The sequence below is a fragment of the Melospiza melodia genome, chromosome 1 (assembly GCF_035770615.1).
Source record: "Melospiza melodia melodia isolate bMelMel2 chromosome 1, bMelMel2.pri, whole genome shotgun sequence".
NCBI lineage: Eukaryota > Metazoa > Chordata > Aves > Passeriformes > Passerellidae > Melospiza > Melospiza melodia.
The window spans coordinates 158429194-158448454 of record NC_086194.1 but is presented as its reverse complement, the minus strand read 5'-3'; positions in this window follow the sequence as shown (position 1 = coordinate 158448454).

The window sequence follows — 19261 nt, the reverse complement described above, 5'->3', positions numbered from 1 at the left end:
AAGAAATACTAGATTTAAAACAGAAAAAAAATTTAAAAAGAGTTGTGTAATACCTGCAGAAAATAATTTTGTAAATGTCATGTATCACTTTCAGAAGTTATTGGATTAGCTTTAGTTTGGTCTTTTAGCTCTGGAGCTGAAATATCCTTTCAATGAACTTCAGCTGGTAGAAGTTAACTTGTTTGAGTTTTGGTAATACAGGAATAAGCCAGTACTGCTGATAAAAAGAAGTAAACAGGAAGCAGTTCACCTATATCTCTTCTAAGTAATTTTGTAAAGATAAGATACAGGAACCTACACAATCTGTAAAGTGTACATTTTATTAGTTAATTTGGTTTAATTAAATGGAAACTTTGATATTTCCCAAGGGCTTGTCCCTCTGCCTAAGTTAAATATAGCAAATCTTTTAGTTAAGGAATATGCTTCAGAGCCTGGTTTGGACAGTATTGGTACTAAAAAAACGATGAGGACTAAAAGCCTATTCAGCATGCAGTCACATTTCTATACTGTACACGTCTGCAAAGTCTTATAAAATTCTATTACAAGGCTATCAAATTTAATCAGCTAGTCAGTTTTAGCCAGTCTTGCACTCCCTACATCTTAAAGCTGTCATACTAATACAAAACAGGCACTAGCTGTTTCCATTTTTTAAATCTTATTTTGATCACATAAAGAAGCAAAGCGAAAGATTGCCTTAAGCCAGGCTGGTTTTCTTGCTTGTCGTAAAAGCAACCATTTCCCTTCAATCTTCCTCTTCTTCACAGCTCTGTCACTGCAGTACATTGAGATTACATGAATGTGTGGAAGAGCACACATGGCTTAGTGCTTCAATGGAGGGATACAGGCTCTCTAGAAGGAAAGGTCTGGGAAGGTGAGAAGAGGGATTTGTCCTTTATGTGAAACCACTTGATTACATGAAGGTCTGTCTCTATGATTTGTCCAGGAATTATGGGTGAAGACTAGTGGGCAGCCCAACACAGGTTTCTTTTGAAGTCAGAATCCAGTATAGACCTCCTGATCAGGAAGCAGATATGGCCTCACATTCACAGGCCCTGCTTCCTATGGTGGATTTCAAACACCTTAATCTATGCTAGATAGACAAACACCTTAATCTATGCTAGATAGACACACAGCAGGACCCAGGTAATCCGAAAGACTTTTATGATGTGTTGAAGACAACTTTCTGTTCCAGGTAACTGAAGAACCAGTAAAGAAAGGGGCTCTGCTGGATCTGACATTTGTGAACAAGAAAGAACTGTTCAAGGATGTGAAAGTCAGGATAACCCTTGGCTAGAGTAGCCAGGAGATGGTGTTCTGAATTCTAAGAGGAAATAATTTAAGCTTAGTCCTTGGGAATGTGATGGAGAAAATTCCAAAAACATGAAGGACAAGAAGGTGGTCAAGAGTAGTCAGTATGGCTATGTGAAAGAAAACTCTTATTTCAGCAGCCTCAGTGAGGTGATGGTTTGATAGGGAACAGCAGTTCATGCTACTTAATCTCAATTTAGCAAAACTTCCATCATGACTTCTAATAAACTTCTTGTAGAGAGGCTAACAAAGATAAGGATACAGTGAGGTGACTTGAAAAGCCTCTGAAAGGCCAGGTCTGGAAAGTTATGCTGAGCAGTGAAGGGCTCGGTTGGAGTCCTGTCACTGGTGTGCCACTATTGTCCCAGGGGTCAATACTGGGACTAGTACTGTTGCAACTTTTTGTTAAGAGCTGGAGAAGGAGATGGGGTTCCCTCTCAGCAATTTCAAAAATACAGAACTGAGGGAACTGGCTGGTAGACCAGGTCGGTATGCTGCCACATAGAGCAGCAACCTGCTCCTTAGGTTTCACACAAAGAGAGAGATGAATCACATAAAGTTCAGCAAGGGGAAATGCAAACTTCTGCACATGAGAAGAAATAACCACAGATACCTGTGCATACTGAATAGATTACACTGGTTGGAGAATTTTAGGACAGTCCCTTTTAGGAGAAAATAGTAAAACATCCTCCACTTATGCCTTGTTTCGTTGTTTTCCTTGGCTCTAAGGTAGCAATATCTTCCAGGCATGGTGTGCACTGGTACAACATAAGTCCAAAAAAAGTATGGTAGAGATATTGCCACGTTCAAAATTTTTCATGCCAAAATTATTAGATGCACTAGGTAAAGATAGAAGATCATCCCAGCATCACTATGCAAACTGTGTAAGATTTGAAACTGACTTCATTCCATTTAGATCAGTCTTTTCCTCTCTGATATCTAATTGTGACATATCTTTTTAACACAACACCAGAAGAAAAATTGTACATTTTCACATATAGGTAAAATCTTACAAAATAAAGGCCTCGTAAAATCATGGTTCAGGCCTTATTACTACAGCTAAGTATAGGTAACAGCTAGTCTGATAAGTTCCCATGATAAAAGAATTGTAACAGTGAGAATCAGCTTGCATATCAATCTATTCCTGTGGGAACTAATTGCACCTGTGAGGAGAAAGACTCTTACCTGTTAGAAATTGTTCTTTACCTAGGAGACAAATATGTAAACATCCTTAAAGAGAAAAGTTTTGATGGACATGTACACTAGCCATTACCAACCAGTGAATGAGTTACAACAAGTTGCTGACCAATTGGAATTAAACATGGTGCCCTCTGATAACCATATAAATATGAGCTGCGTGCAATAAAGATTCAGCACAGTGCAAGAAGAAACAGGTGTCTTTGTCCATCTGCACTGTGACAGGATGTGATAACAGTTTTCCACATACTTAGGAGAAGAGAAGGAACCAGCTGCAGAGTTCCTGGAGGTAAAAGAACTTATGGAATTCCTTTCTTCCTCCTCTCTGTGTCATATAGGGCTTTGTCTTACAAGGCTGCCACTTAAGATTTCTTTCCACATTCTGTATTACCAGAAAGATGTAGGAAGTTAGTGACAGTGAGAGATGATACAAAAAGTGTATTAAACTTGGAGCCGGGCTGCAGAACTGAGCTCAGATATGTCACAAGCATTTTTTGAAGCAATACCATTCTAATTGCTGTTTTGATTGAACTTGATCAAATTACATCCAATATGCCAGTGCATTTGAGTGAAGAATGAAATCCTTGGCTAATTATTCAAGGAAGTTTATACTAAAGCAGTCAGGTCACCGAAGGAGAAAGCCTGGGCTGGACTGGAAAAGACAATCAATTTCAGCAGCTGTAAAAGACAAGTAGCCATTCCTTTTTATTTAGAAAATTTTAAATTATGAGCTGTTCAAGGATGCAGAGAGGGAACAAACTAGCTATGAAGAAAAGAAGCAAGGAAGCAAAAAATCAGTGTACTAGAATAACACAATTGGAAAGTATGTATTGTCTGCTAGACACTCAAACCTAGGAAGTCTAGCAAATAAACTTATACAACAGCTGTGCCTAATCTTAGCATTTCTGCTGCTATACAGATTAAATTTAAAACTATGTTATCACATGCTAAAGCATTTCCACCCATACTTTAAAAATATGTAAATCTGAACATGATGTCTCAAATCATGCAATAATGTGTGGTCTGGAGGCAGAGAAGATGAAATTGAAATGTTTTGTGTTTTCAAAATGAATTTTAAATGAAACCTGAATATGATGTGAGTCAGCCACAAAGCGAATTTATTCTTATATCTGTCAGTTCATTTGGTCCCATTTTTCAGCCAACTAAAAGTATTCCCGGAGTACCTATTTTGAAAAAAGCATCCAATTTCTTTACTTAAAAGGAATGCTAATGACTGTTTTGGATATCTCTGCTCCTTTAAAATCATACAGCACTAGTTACAACAGCTCTAGGGAGCAAACCCTTGTAGCTGATAACATCTCTTGGACCAGTAATGGTTTGGGAAAACATTTTCATACCCAAGCAAACTGCGGCAATCACATATTTATGTTACTATTTTTTATGTTGTCAGTCTAATTTCAGCTTCCATTAAATATTTCTTAGAGATATGTTACTATTGTTGTCAAAAAATTTCTTTAACAAACTTAGAGATGATTCTTGATTATTTGATGTTAATTCTTATCTTCTGTGATATGCTCACTTGGTAACCAGATGCAGTAAGAACACATTTCTTCTCCTGTGAGAAGTGTAACTCTATCAAGGAAATAATGTAAAACCTGCAGCATCATGCTGTCACTTTAGGTTCACACAGGAACAAAAAACCTGAGATGATGTGAAAATTCTTTGGGGGATGTTAAGGGTTTCAAAACCAGACAATGTTAGTACCTAAAAGCAGACTCTGGCCTGGTCTAATCCAGTTCCTATTTTTCTTTCTTTTCTCTGATAGAGAAGGGGTTCAAAATATTTCTAAGATCAGCTTTGGTCAGTTTAAATTCAACCAAAGTAGACAACAATAATTTAACTACAAATTGAAGGCATCTTCAGAAGTGGTAGAAGGTTATGATTTAAAACCATTTTCTGTTGAACTTAAAACAAGGTTATAGAACAGGATTTCCCCATGTTTCATGTTGGGCCCTAAGATCCCATCTGCAGTTTGATTCTATTCATGTCTGTGGAGTGACAACTTATTACATTCAAGGACTTATGTTGACCCACTCAGTAATATATTCTGCCAGAAAAATTATGTTTCCTCAGCACTCCCCAGAGATTACTCAGTGTACCTTATAGGAAGATACTAGATAAATAATTTAATAATTTAAAGATATTTTTCGGTGTATATATAGTTCAAATTTGCCCCATCTAATAGCAAGGTTTAGAGTTTTTTTTTTTCAACAAAAGACTGAGGCTGTCAGATCAATATTGATGAGAGCTTTGATGTCATTTTACTAATTAGGTTTTCTTACAAAATTGCTTTCCAGTAAGGAATGGATAGGGAATGGGATTTAAATTTTGACCTTTCCTTCCATAGCTTAGGTGGTGAAATAACTATTAAATCTTATATAAAAATGTAGCATCCAGCTTATAATGATTCAAATTTATGTTTGATAATCCTATCTTTCCATCTTTGGAAGAAAGCATTGACAGCTAAATTAGGAAATTTTCTTGTCTCCAGACAGAGGGACTGAAATATCAGATGATGATGAGCTTGAAGTGTAATTGGCATGGAAAGCACTGGATGGTCATGCTCTGAAATGCTCCTGGGTAATAGCCAATTTCTTCACAGGGAACTGTGTGCCCATAGCACCAGAGACTGATAAAAGTGAAAATGGTGCAAATGTTCATCTCTCCAGATATTCAGAACCTATGACAATGCGAACTCCAGTTGTTTCCCTAGAGGAAATGAAGGATTCTTATTTGTCGCCTGTGTATTCGAGATGTACACAATGGGTCTAATTCCCTCTAAGATACTGCTGCACTCTGAAAACTTTCAGGTAGATTTACTTATCTTTAATCCCCATTAATTCCTCAGAAATATTTCTGCAACAATTTCATTTGCTGTTGTCCCCAGTATGTGTGACACAGTCACGTCCCAGGATATCAAAATTTCTCTGCTAAACTAAAGAACAATATATGGAAATATTTGTCTAAGTTTGATTAACTTAGAAATTAAGTGTAATTTCTACAGAAGTGGTACAACAATAATGTATCTGTAGGATGTCTTCTCTCTTATTCACATTTTTTTCTCCTGTTCTTTCAATTTAAATAAATGGCTTGTTATCTAAAGGACAATCTTCTGGACAAGATTTTGCATATTAATTTCTTTTAAATAATAATTTCTTTTGCATCTGTCATATTATTTTCCCTTTTTCTTTTAATTTTGAAATGAATCGTTCCGTAAAAAAATTTAAATTTGGTGAGGATTCTTAAATTTTCTAGATACATTTGCAAAGCAAACACAGTTAAAAATAGTTATTTATTTTCGCATGATCCAGTTTCATATCTTTGGACAACAGATCAAATTACCAATAATTGGATTAAATGGAAGTCATGTAAAATAGGAAAGCTTCTCCATAATAAAATAAGAAATGGATAAAATTCAATATATGACAAATCATTTCAGAGGCAATTGCTGAACTCTGAAAAAACATTTTGCTTATATATACATGTAATTATGATTATGGCATAGTTAAAGAAATATCTAAAAAATAGTTTATTTCCTTTTAGCTAATTCTGGAAAACCCCCTGGTAGGATTTTCCTCCATATTATTTTCTCTAAGAGAATTTATTTGCCTAACATTCAGAAAAATAACCAGCTACTTAAATATCTTCAATACTGATGTGTTTTTGTAATGCACAAACATTTTGAAGGATTACCTACTCTGAATATTAGCTTTTGACTGCTTCTTACAGCATCAGTGAGGAAAGAGAAAAAGTGATTTAAGATTTCCCAAGAATTTCACTTTATTTTCCAAAAATGAATTTGTCTCTTGTGTGTATTATATAAATAAATAGATAATGTTGAAGGAGTAATTTCCAAAGAAAATGCCACCTTTCCACTTGTCTTTTTGATTGCAAGTTATTATACTTGAAAATAACTGGTGGTTTTTTGCAAGTACTTAGATGTCTAAGTATCAGATTGAGCCCACCAAAGAAGTAATTAGACTCAAATCTGCAATAAAATGAGTCCTCAATTAATTGCAGATTTGAAAATGCAAACACAGAAGTGGAAATTTAGCTACAATATAATTGAATAGGAGAGAGAAAAGAAGAAATCCTTATATGGCAAATCATATATTCCATTATATCTGTCTAACCACTATATTTTTATTTAGGCATTCCACTTAACAGCAAACAACCACAAAGTCCTATACTGAGATTCTTCCAGGAAAATAATAATCCTGCATCTTATACTAATAAAGCTTATAACATAAATAGCCTTGGCATTCCCCTAGGACTGTGCAAGATACTAAGCAGAAGCAATTGCAATTTTCCCACAGAAGTTAGATTCAGGAATTGCATGTGATGGTTTTCTTGCCTTGTACTTGTGAAGGTATTGACACTTCTGCAGAGTGGTTGTGCAAAAGTTATCATTCAAAGTCAAGGATGTTTTAATCTTGAGTCATATAATTACTAGATAAAGGGTAAGAAAGAGAAGTGTGAAAACATCGTTTGTGTCTGCCATGCACTTTTCTAACTGTAGAGGGATATTAAATCAGCAACAGTTTTTGAGACTTTTAAGGAAGTACCTTAACTAGAATCCTTATTCCTATAACAGGGTTTATTTCTATAGTTTTCCCCTTTGATTCCAAAGGTTTCTCCTGTATATCAACCACTTCATTCTCAGAATCATCAACTATATGAGCCAGCACATTTATGTGCCTGCCAGTGTCTCAGAGGTTTCTTCTGTAATCGCTTTGCAAGAAAGTATTACAATTTCTCATTTCTGGAGACAAATGTCTCAGGCTGTTCTTTTACCTAATGATCAGAGAATTCCCATGTGAGCAGACACTATTAACTTATGTGAATATCATGCTTTAAGAAAACCATTAAAACCTCTTGTTGTTTTATAGCATCCTGGTTACCACATTTACTTCCTAGCAACAGAATAATATTTCCCAGTGAAGTGAAATCATCATCAATAGTGGAAACATTCAAATGACAGAAAGCTGATCAGAAGAAAGATTTAAGAGAGCAGTATCAAGCAGAGTGAAAGATTTAGGAGCAGAAGTAACACTGACTTCCTATTGCTTATTTTTGAAAAACCTCCCTCATTTTCTCATGACTTTTCTTGGGCCCAGCTAATTTCTCTGATTTTCCTCTGAGCATTAGCTGAGTTTGCTGTCCCTCTACGCCCACTACTTCCTCTACCAGTTAAATACACTAATGTGAAAACAGAAAGGAATCTTTCAAAAAAATGTTTTTCCATTAAGCAGCAATGATATATCAACTGTAACTTTAAGTGGCAATATATCTGTTTTGACGAAAATTTCACTAGAATAGTTCCCAGGTGTGAAGTCAGAAAGAGGAGACAAGACTCATTACTGCAGAAGCATGCTGATGATCGGTGCTAGCCTGACTGCATTCATGTGGGTGTGGGTGTCAGACTGCTGCCCTGGCAGCTCAGAGCAGCCCAGCCGTTCCCATCCCGCTGGCCATGCGGCAGGGAATCCTCTGGCTGCAGCACCGAGTTCCCACCACTCTCCCATCGTCCAGATGGGGATGCAGGGCCAATTTACTCCTCACATCTCGGGACTTACTCCAGAGCACACAGCTGTTCACCCCTCCACACTGCAGATGGGGACAACTCTGGTGGAAGCATTCCTTTTGAAGGAACTTTCAACTTGTTCTGTCCTATGCCAAAAAAATAGCTTAACCATGGAACTGTTCACTGAGAAGAAGAGGAATGGAGAAAGCAGTGTCATCTGCTTGCTTGTTTTTGTGTACGCCACTGAAACAAACAAATAAACAATTTTCTGGACACCTGAAATTTGGGGTTGAGTTTACTTTATTATTTTTCCATGACATAGCATCCCTGTTATCTAGCCAGCTGTAGTTAATATGGAAGACATACTGACAGCCAGTGCTTCCCAAACTTTCAAATCCAAAAAATAACTCATGCAGTAAAATCCACTGAAAACATATCCCTGAATTTATAAAACATTTACAGACTGCTATAATCTCACACTGAACAAGGAATTGCTGTACCAGATTTGGATGATAGATACCATATGTAGAGACAGTCTACAGCCATTCTAACTTTCTGTCCTGTCTTACATGCTTGCTCTCTATAGTGAAGTACATCTGGTATATTCCATTGGCAATGGATGTCTGTTCACCAGCTGATGGCTATACTCATTTAGAAGATTGTCCTGGTGCCTGCAAGAGCAATTTGTAAGGTATATGGGCCTTGATTCCAATACAGAAGTCAGAAGTGCACTTTCCACTGAACTCAACAGACTTTAGATAGAGCATTCATTACTGAAAAAGGATCTGGCACAGTGAATTCAAATGGAAATGGGAATGGTTACAAATGTATGAATAACCTGTGGAAAATGCAAAATTGCCCAACTAACTGTGCCAATAATCCAGTTGCTGCAGTTGGAATAAATTTCATTATTACTTACTAAAAGAAGAAAGGGAGAGAAAACAATGCATTCAACACATTTTTCTACGAAAGTTTTTTCCAATATGTTTTTATAAAAAATTGCAATTATTATTTATATACTGTGAAAATTATTTCCCTTTCTGCACTTTTCACCTGACATACATTGAGGTTGTGTCAATGTAAGGCGAAAGCTTCTCATTGGAAAATAGGGCTGAGACATGAAGGCTTTGTGCTTCAAGGGCACATTGGTGCAGAAGTGTAGTGCAGAGCTGATGCTGAGATACAGGTATTTGCTGAGCTCATCCACCTTGGTACAATGGCTTCCTATAAATAGGGAAACATGAATAATTTACTTATGTATAAAGCAGTTGATAACTCTTGCCTATAGACGTAAGTTGAAATATGTGTCTGATGCTATCTGTTGCTGAACATTGACCACAATTACCATAATCTAGCCTTACTAAAATCAATGTTTGATATATTTTTTTAACCTTAAGGCTAAACACTTGGACAAAATGTCCTCCTTTTTTTTATAATTATTTAGTAGAAGCAACCTTTCTAAGACACTGAACATTCATATGCATGCACATCTGTTTTGTGTAGCACTTCCATATTAGACCATAACTGAAACAAACTTTCATCTTTCTGCAAACCTTTAAAAAATTATTTTTTGAGGGATATAATTCTAAAATCTCCATAACAGGTGTTATGAAAAAAAGAAGTATTGAATCTGGTCTTTACTTGGAACAGTAGACATAAAGCATTTTTCACAGTTTTTTGCATTTATATATATATATACATATATACATGTACATATGTATATTAATTTATATATATATGTGTATTTATGTATAAATTTATGCACATATTAATTATTTAATTACAGTTTAAACTTATTGTATATTATAAAGCTGATCTGGTACAACCTAAGACAGTATAGACTACAAGCCCTATCTATTCAGGTTATGCCTTTGTAGTTCACATAAATCGTAGTGCTCTGTGGTTTGGAGTCTTTTCACATTAGCCATACGTCTCAGCAGCACCCTCTATAACACAGTCTTTGGTATTTCTCCTCCAAGCCAGGTCTAAAGAGTTGTTCAGTCTCCAACCACTTTGGCATGGTACCTCTAAGTCCTATTCTGTAGGACTGAAGAGAATATAGATTTTGGAGGGAAAGCTGGGTCCAGATGAGGGAAATAGAATTCATAGCAGCAGAAGCAGCAATAGCAAGAACTATCCATGCCCAAGAATAACCTCTTTTTTCCCCCTTCTCATCTTTGCCATGACAGGACTTAATTTGCCAGTCTTTCTGAGAGGTCTGTAGCTAAGTTTGTGTGAACTAATGAAACAAAAACTGTTTCAAATATATTTTTGTCTTTATGAATGGAGACTTTTGATTAAAATTAGAACCTATTGTCACTGACATAATGGTTATAATTGGGAATGAAACAATAATAAAAGTCTGACTGTGCACCCATCCTGCTGTACTAGAAAAACTGGCGTTTTCCTTGGACAAAACATTACTTAAAACCATTAGAAAAATATCCCTTGTAGAAAACAACTAATTCTCTACTCTTTAGACAACAGGGAATTAATAGCGAAGACAGATAACCAGTATCATGCAATTAGATCTTTAATAAAAGTTTTATGCTCCGTTTTGCTGAATCCATAGCAATGGACGTTTGATTTGTGGCTGTATCACAAGTGTCTTGGAAAGAGATTGAAAGGGGAAGAGCCTAACAGCTCTTTGGATGTTCTCTTACATGAACCAAAAATTCTAAGTAGACATAAAAATATTCACAGTGCTACTTCTCAGGAAATGGAAAATCAAGGACCGTTTCTGTCAGACAAGGGAAAGAGACTATAGCTATATATATTATAAATGAGAATTTGCACTCATTCAAAGTCTTAAGACTAAAAGCTAGTGAAAAAGAAAAAATATATGCTTCCTAGCCCAAGATACAAAAACCTTTTTCTTGTTCTGTCCTGTTTTCTTGATTTGAGAAATGACCTTTACCTAGATTTAGCCAATTTTCTGTAAAATAGTGGAACATATGTGTGGGTGTAGATTTGTCCTGGGAAAGCTTGCTGCAATAGTAGCAGCTTTTTTTCAGTCCCTAAATTTTTAGGGACTGAAATACCCAAAAGAATTGTTAAACATCACTAAAATTCAGTCATATGCCCTTTGACATGCCAACATCAAAAATGTATTTCTAGTTCATAATAGTTCTGAATCCCACTCCTGGGCTCAAGGCAATGTTTGAGGTGTTTTAGTTCAATGTGATTGCTCATGTTTTTTTAAATTTTCTTCTACATCTTGTGTAACAGGTAAAAAATACATACACACCTTTGCCCAGTTAGAAGATGGCAAAATTCCAAAAAGAAATAAATTCAAGTTAGAAATTACTGTTGTCATGGGTTCTAGAGGTATTTTTCACTTTTGTTCCTTAGTTATAAAGGCAAGCTTGCGAAGCAAGCAGAGTTCAAAGGAAGAGAAGTAGATGTCCTTGGAAAATTGAGGAATGTCTGTCTCCACAGCATGCTTTCTGCCATGAGAAATTTGCATGCAACAAGCAAGAATATATCATAATATGAATAGCTTTTTCTGCCAGCATGTTCTGTGATGATTAAAGTGTCATTTACCACAATTGTGATCCAAGAGGCGATTGGAGATTGATAGAGGTATGAGGACAGAAACTGTTCTTAGGTGCCCTGTTATGCCAGGGTGTCCTGTAGGCATTAACCCATTTTCTCTTTGCTGTGCTTCTGCCACCTCCCACATGCCCATTACAATGCTGAAGTTTTCTCTAGCTTCTCAGCGCAGAGTGTGAGATGCAGGAGATGGACAAACTGCTGAGTTACATGGGCATGAGAATTTTCAGAGCAGGAAAGATACTGCATGATGGCAGAGACAGAAGTATTTTTTTCTATCCAGCTGAAGTCCAAAAATGCATTTTCCCTGTATTTATGTGTCCAGGAGGAAACTGTGGCCACCAGCACATGAAACAGTACAGCTTTGCAGACTCTCCTCTTCCTTTTTCCCTCTGGGACACTTCCCAACTAAACTTCCTTTCAGAATGAATCATACTCCCAGCAAAACCATAGCACAATAGACTTTGTCTAGCACTACTTAAATTTGGGTGGTACTGTGGAGCATTTTGGATTTCTGTTGTAGTCAGTGTTTATTAGTGTTTTATTTTTCTTAGAAACAGATGTGGTTTTTTCTTTATATGACCATTTTTCATTGTACTTCACCCTGGGTAGATTTGCAAAAGTTCCATTAATTTTGGTTAGAGCAGGATAGAATAATCAACTCAAGGCTTAAAATAAATTTGTTTCCTGTTGTATTCAATGTCATTGCAAATTGTGCAGAATTTTAGCTGAATATAAAAGGTGACTTGTCAAATTCTTAATAGAGGAACTGTGATTTCTGAATTATCCATAAAATACCTAACACAATGCAGATCAGTGATCCTAACTGCTCCGAGGCAATACCAGGACACAACAACCAAATAATAATATATTTATGTTAAAAATACTTCTGTAGCTAATAGACCTACTCATTTAACCCCTCCAAGAATTCTTGCTTAGACTCTTGTTTTTCATCAGAGATGGAGAACTTTTACATTGGATTATATTCACTTAATATTATCTTTGCATGTTCCTTCTGTCTGCTTCATTTTTTTCTCCTTACTGCTCCTGTATTTGTCTGTAAATCATATTGCATATTAAGAAATAATGCTGAAATGTTTACAAATACCTGAAATGTTAAATCCAGTTTACCATCTTTGGCATCTTTTTTCTCCATTGTTTGATTTGATGCAGTTATATACTTTTAAAAACAAAGTAAAATAATCAATCAATATGATAATCCTTCAACAACTGCCAAAATTTCCTTTGACTGTTTTGAATTGTAAATTGTGCTAATTTGCTCCAACATTCAATCCAAATAGCTTGCTGCAGAAGATGTCCCTGTTACAAATTGAGCTTAATTTGTTTTTAATGGGTGTAGTTTGTGTAAATCAGGCCATGAATAAAGGTTTAACTTTCTGACATAAAACAAACTTTAAAAAAAAATGTATGCAGTCTAAAATGAAAACAAATGAAATCCCAGCTCTGAATCTAGTTTGATAAGAGGAGAGCTCACCATTGACCAAGTTTGTCACTATTCCACCAAAATACCGTGTATTAAAACATTTGGTAATCAAAGACCTGATCACAGAAAATTGATGAAAGTTCTCATTTACACCAGTAGAAATCCAAACACTTTGAATGTTTTGTTGATCCTTATTTAAAGACTTGTGAAAATACAACATATGGTGGGTTTTCATCTTATATGAAACCTAAATCTTTGAAGCACTTTTTTGTCTAGGTGTGAATGAACTACAAAGAGAAAATATGGTTGTCTAAGTCCTCTGCCCTTTTAAAGTTCATTTATTGCTCATATACAGAATAAGCCTCAACATTTGCTCATTATTAAAATATAGAAAGTGCATGGCCAGATAATGTTCAGAAATCTTGAGAAAGGTGGAAGGAAGGAAGGAAGGAAGGAAGGAAGGAAGGAAGGAAGGAAGAAGACATAACAGTCTTGAATTAAAAAACACACACAGATTAAAAATTGTGATGTTTTGTCAGAGAAAGGAATTAATTTAGGCTCACGTGATCCACAGGGGAGAACTGAGCAGAATTCAGGGCTCTGGTTCTCAAAATCTTCTCATAAACCTCTGACAGTCTTCTCATAAACCTTTTTTTTACAGTCTCCTAGGCTGAGATTAGAATATACTTTTTATAAATAAAAGACATCTTTAGGCCAGCTGCTGTCAAAGACAAATTAGGACATATTAAGATTTTATCCAAACCCAAATGTGGCCCTGCTTTTAAATGTTTTTCAGCCTCGTAGCCATAGCAAATAGCAGCTCATTAATCCTCACTGCATTGCTTGCAAATGAAATGTTGTCTAACAGATTATGTAACTCATATAAATCTATTCAAAAAGTCTATATCAGAGATAAAATAGGAAATCAAGTTTCCATTAACCCTGGTATTCAGTGAAAAAGCTGGAGCATTTTCCCCTAATTCTAAATTTACCTATATCTTTACTTGCATTATAGTATACCTTTGATTATAACTGTTTCATTATAAATGAAACATACAAAAATATAACTTTTTATCTTAAATTTTCACAGAAATAAATCTATCAATATCTGAATAAAATATAAAGAGGGAAATAAAATTAACAAAGCTTTTGATTTTTTTTCAAATAAATACTAACTTTGTAATTGATAGCAAAATTAGTAAAAAGCATTTAAATCATAGTGTTATGCATCATCTACAATGAAATATATAAATATATTTTTGTTCTTCTTCTTTTTTATTTATGAAAGAGACTTTTTTGATTTATTTTTTGCTCCATTTAAAAATGTGACTAAATTAAAATTCTCAAAGTTTACCATGTAAAAGGAAAATAATTTCCTGTCAAACTTAATCACTATCCATTAGACTCAGAACAGTTTAAAACTGTTTTACATTTCAACATGAAAAGACCTCTTGTTGTGGGTCTCTAGCAGAAATTCATGGACTGGTAATTTCTGAAATCAAAATATATGATATGCAATTGATATATTCATTATAGAAATCTATAGAGTAAAAAAAAGTGTGTTGAACCAATCATTGCTGTTAAATTAGTGTGTCGGGTGCAAAAATTAAATAAATCATTCAACTTTCTCAAATATGATTCCCATGAAGTAAAATAAAACCTGTCAATAAATAAATATTTAGCAAGGGCATACTGATTTTAAAACCACCGTTATCTAACACGTTGGTAGACATTCTAGCAGTGATTGCAGAAGAGGGAGTGACTAGCTCCTCAAAAGGCTTAAAACCAAAAAAAAAAACAAACCCTTTAAAATATAAACCTCCAGTGAACATTGCAATGCTGTCTTCAACAGCAATTCTTTTTTGTTTTTTCTCAAGCTTTCACCATCAATCTGCAATCTGCAACAGCAGGTTTTTAAGATTCTATGAGGAAATTGGTGCTGATGTTAAAAATACATAGAGAGACAGACATTTCTGTAAGTTGCCATCTTGCTTTTTTCCTGCATTTGTCAATCATTTTTCATTGGCAAGTAGTTCACATAGTGTATGAAAATACATGCAGCTCACAAATTTTATGGGAGATTCTCTGCCCATTAATTTATTTGAAACTCCAAGCTTCTCTGTTGTGGGAGAAATTGATTTATATAGGTTTGCACATATTTAATGCTTATGATATAATTTAGTGTATTCTTTGTCTGACATTTACAATGAGAAAATCCTCTTGCAACATCTCAGTTTAGTTATTTTTTGTATTAAATGATGTGCCTTAATTGGGAAATCTTGGGCTACTGGATAAAATTAGCAATCAAGTGTTCCTGTAAGTATATAAATTTAAAAACAACACTGCTTGTTCTTGAAAAATCTAATCAGTTCCATGAAACCTTTTTTTTTCCTTTCACCTTAAAAAGCACTGTAGCAATTTTCTTTTGGGACACACAGTTAAGCCAAGATAAGTTATCCTGTTAATGATCAGGACAAACAGCACTGTATATGAGTCAGTGAATCAAATCTTATTCATTCTAAGAGCATTTCTTCCAATAATACTTACACTGCAATTCTTAATGCATAATCCAAAAGAAATAGAATAATTGAATTGGCTTAGAGCATCAGATATCTTGAAACTATCTAACCATCACTAGCACTATCAAGTGCTTGAAATTCAAGAAGGTGTCTGATTTCCCTTGGGATAAAAAGTTTAAAAATATGTTTGCCTGCTGATTTTTATTAATTGCTTTTGTGTTTGAGAACAATTTCCAATGCAGTGTTTATAACTTGGTTTCACAAATTGAAAATCACAAATGTACATATTGCTTACATGAATATATTTGTACATTAATAAGGAAAAAAACGAGCAAGTGTTTTAATTTGATAGCAATACTTATTACATATTCAAAGAAAATTATTTGAAACAGATGTCTGCAATATACAGACAATGCAACTCAGTACACACACAGAGTGGGTTTTTTTTAACAATAAACAATTTTTTTCTTTGCAGTAAGCCACTTTATTGAATGGTTATACTAAACCAATTTTCTTTTCTTCTGAACAGCTCAGGGAGAAATAAAAAAAATATATATGAAAAAATGTTAATTTTTCTCTACATGTGAAAGTCCAAAATGTTGGTCAGCAATTCCCACCTAAATACTTAGGTGCTTAACAGCCTGCAGACAACCAAATTGTACCAGAACAAATGTTAATGCCCAGAGTTTGACAATATACTTACTCAGAGGATCTGTCATTTTAGCTGAACCAAGCAGCTCAAAGCGTCATTCAACCTCCGGATGCTCGGGATTACAGAACCAGTGTCGCTGGCTTCAGGTCCCAAAGGAGCTAAACTGATAAGAGCAATCTTTGTACATTTAGTACTCTCTGGAAGTCTAAAGAATCACCATTATTTTTATTAAAAACCCTGGCGGAAGGGTTGCTGCTCACCTCTTCAACAGTAGCCTAGAGGATGCCACAGATGGCCACCTTGAACTACAGAGCTAAAGCTTCAAAGAAGATCTGCTTCTACTTCAAAGAAGATCTGCTGTAACCATTGTGTTTTACAAAGGTGGACCAGAGACATTTCCCATGTTCCTTTCAAACCCCTGCCAGCCTTCAGTTATGTAAAATTCAATGCATAGATCTGAAGCCTAGAGGGTACTCTAATTCTTTGTAAACTTCTGTCAACACAAAGAGCAGTCACTGTGCCCATCTCTTGTGGGCTCTGAGTTTCAGTTTCACGTACTCAGGCTCATCTAGGTTATTATTGCTGGGCAGCTCTCAGCATGGAAAAATAAGTGACTAAAAATAGTAACTTATGGTAGGTAACTATGAGTAAGATAGGGCTTTTTAAAAAAATGTATACATTTAACAGGATCTTGGTCAAAAGTCAGATAGAAACATATACAGTAGTAGAAGAGGTAAAACATCTCATGCACTGTTTTATGATGCATTTCTTAATTGTGAAAATCTGGTTTATATTGCATAAACATAAATGGAGCAGGATTTACACAGATTAATCACATGAATAGTGCTGCAATGAAACCTGAATGTCTGCTTCAAATGTCCTTTTCCTTTTACTTTTTTATTATTATTGCATTCAAGGTATGCAGCAGCAAACAAAATGGTCATGAAATGAGCTAGTGAAATAGTCACTCATGGATATCTGTGGGAAATAGACTTGTGGTAGGTACACCAGGTCAGATAATCTGTGGCCTGGTCTAAACCCTGCCAGGAAAGTTTTTATGATCAGTCTCTACATTGTACATATCGAGAGCTGATCCAGCCTTCAAGACTCTTTTCTTAGCTCATGAAGAGAAAAAGGCCTATTTACAGTCAGATACTTTTCATCTTGCTGCTGATGTCTAAATTGAGGCAGAAGTACTGCAATGCAAAAACACCCTACTTCTTATGAGCATCTCTAATTTAAGTCATCTTGGAATGATAAGATCATTGCAGATAAGTATAAGCCCAGTCATTTGACTTCTCTCACTGATGTGAACAAAAGTGTATTCATTTCTTTCATGTAAAAGTCTTTGTAATGACCTGATTCAATTTAATCCTCTGACTACAAATAAGATACCTTCTACAGACAACTTGCAACAAAAGAATGAGGTGAAAATTGTACAGTATTTACACCCACGAATCCAAGGAGCTTTTTTCTTGTATCATCTTTTATTTGTCCTAATCTAAAATTAAAATACTATATGAACACTCATTGTTTACTCTCGCACTGAGATTTTAAGGTCGTTCAAGCTACCCTCTGCTGTTGACAGATAATATTGTTCAGTATGTTTTTCTCTCTCAGTGTTTAGCACTTGTCTGGTAACCTTGGAAGTGCTTTGTCTGACAACTAAATATTCGTTGTATTGTCATAAGCAGGCTGCAAGCCTGATTGTGAGAAAACATACCCTTCCTGCAGCTGTTGGCAACATAGAACATCATAAACATCTTTCCAGATCTGGAAAGACCTAGATTTGTTAACAAGGCTCCTCACAGTGCCTTTCTTCTAGATTTTGCCTTCAGAAAGTTCTTTGGCAACTAGGAAATAGAACATGTTTCTTGAGGCAGAAAATCCTAATCACCAGCATTTGTCCTGTTGGAATATTGTCACTGTAGCCAGCAGAAAAGGAAGCTCTGAGGTTTTCATGGAGACTAAGGATGGGAAGTATGTCCATATCCAATATCTTGAGACGTGAAAAGAAATAATGACATTTATTTAAAAATTAAAAAAAAATTACACAATATATCAGTGTGACAACATGAACAGCGCAAGTAGAATGAAGACTAGACTATAAAAAACAGTAATTTGCACAAGATTATCTTGTTTAACCTGTCAACAAATGCTCATGTCATAAATGCTCTCCAGAGGTCACCTATTCTTGTCTCTGAAAATCAAACACCGAGGCAAAAATGATTGCAAGCTTTGTTATCCTCATAGATATCAGTCATCACTGCCCTACATAACACCATTTTCCCATTATGTAATTGGATACAGGATAAATAAATGTAATTTTCAAGGCTGAATCTAGTACTTAATTCTGCTATGGCAAGGTCAACCATTCAAACAACTGTGCATTGATTAATAGAAAATTATCTCTGTCTCATATGCTGACCACATCACAAAGCTGTTAAAAATCAGAAAAACATCTGAACAAATTAATATTGATTTTTTTCATGTTCCTCTTAAAATCAAATATACTCAGCACTTGTTGAGGGTACACTTGGGTAAAAAAAATGAAAAAGTTAAATTCCTAAGTTGATTTTTTAGGACTTTATTTCAGCTAATTTGGAAGAAGATGTTATAAAATAATGGGGAAAAGAGCTAGCATTACATTATACACTCACAAAGAACTATAATTTCTTTCCTCATTCCATTGTCACTGAGGAATAACTTCATTAAATTATAAGTGTTATAATTTGATTGGGTTAATCTGGATAAATGTTGGTGACTGCAATATTAAAATCACCTGAGGTGCCTCACTGTTGGCAAAGAATTGATCAGTGTGGAAACTAAGGTATAATTCACTTCTTTCTAAATTGGACTTCTACATCTGGACAATGGACTTAAGACCAAACTCCAGTGAATATGCTGATTAGACCACTGTTATCTATAATGGGAAACTAAGCAACTAATTCCAAATGAGAGACCTACATTAGGATATGTAGGTTTGAGTGAAATGAACCCTACACACAAGTGAATCTAAATCTATATATTTCCATGTCATTATA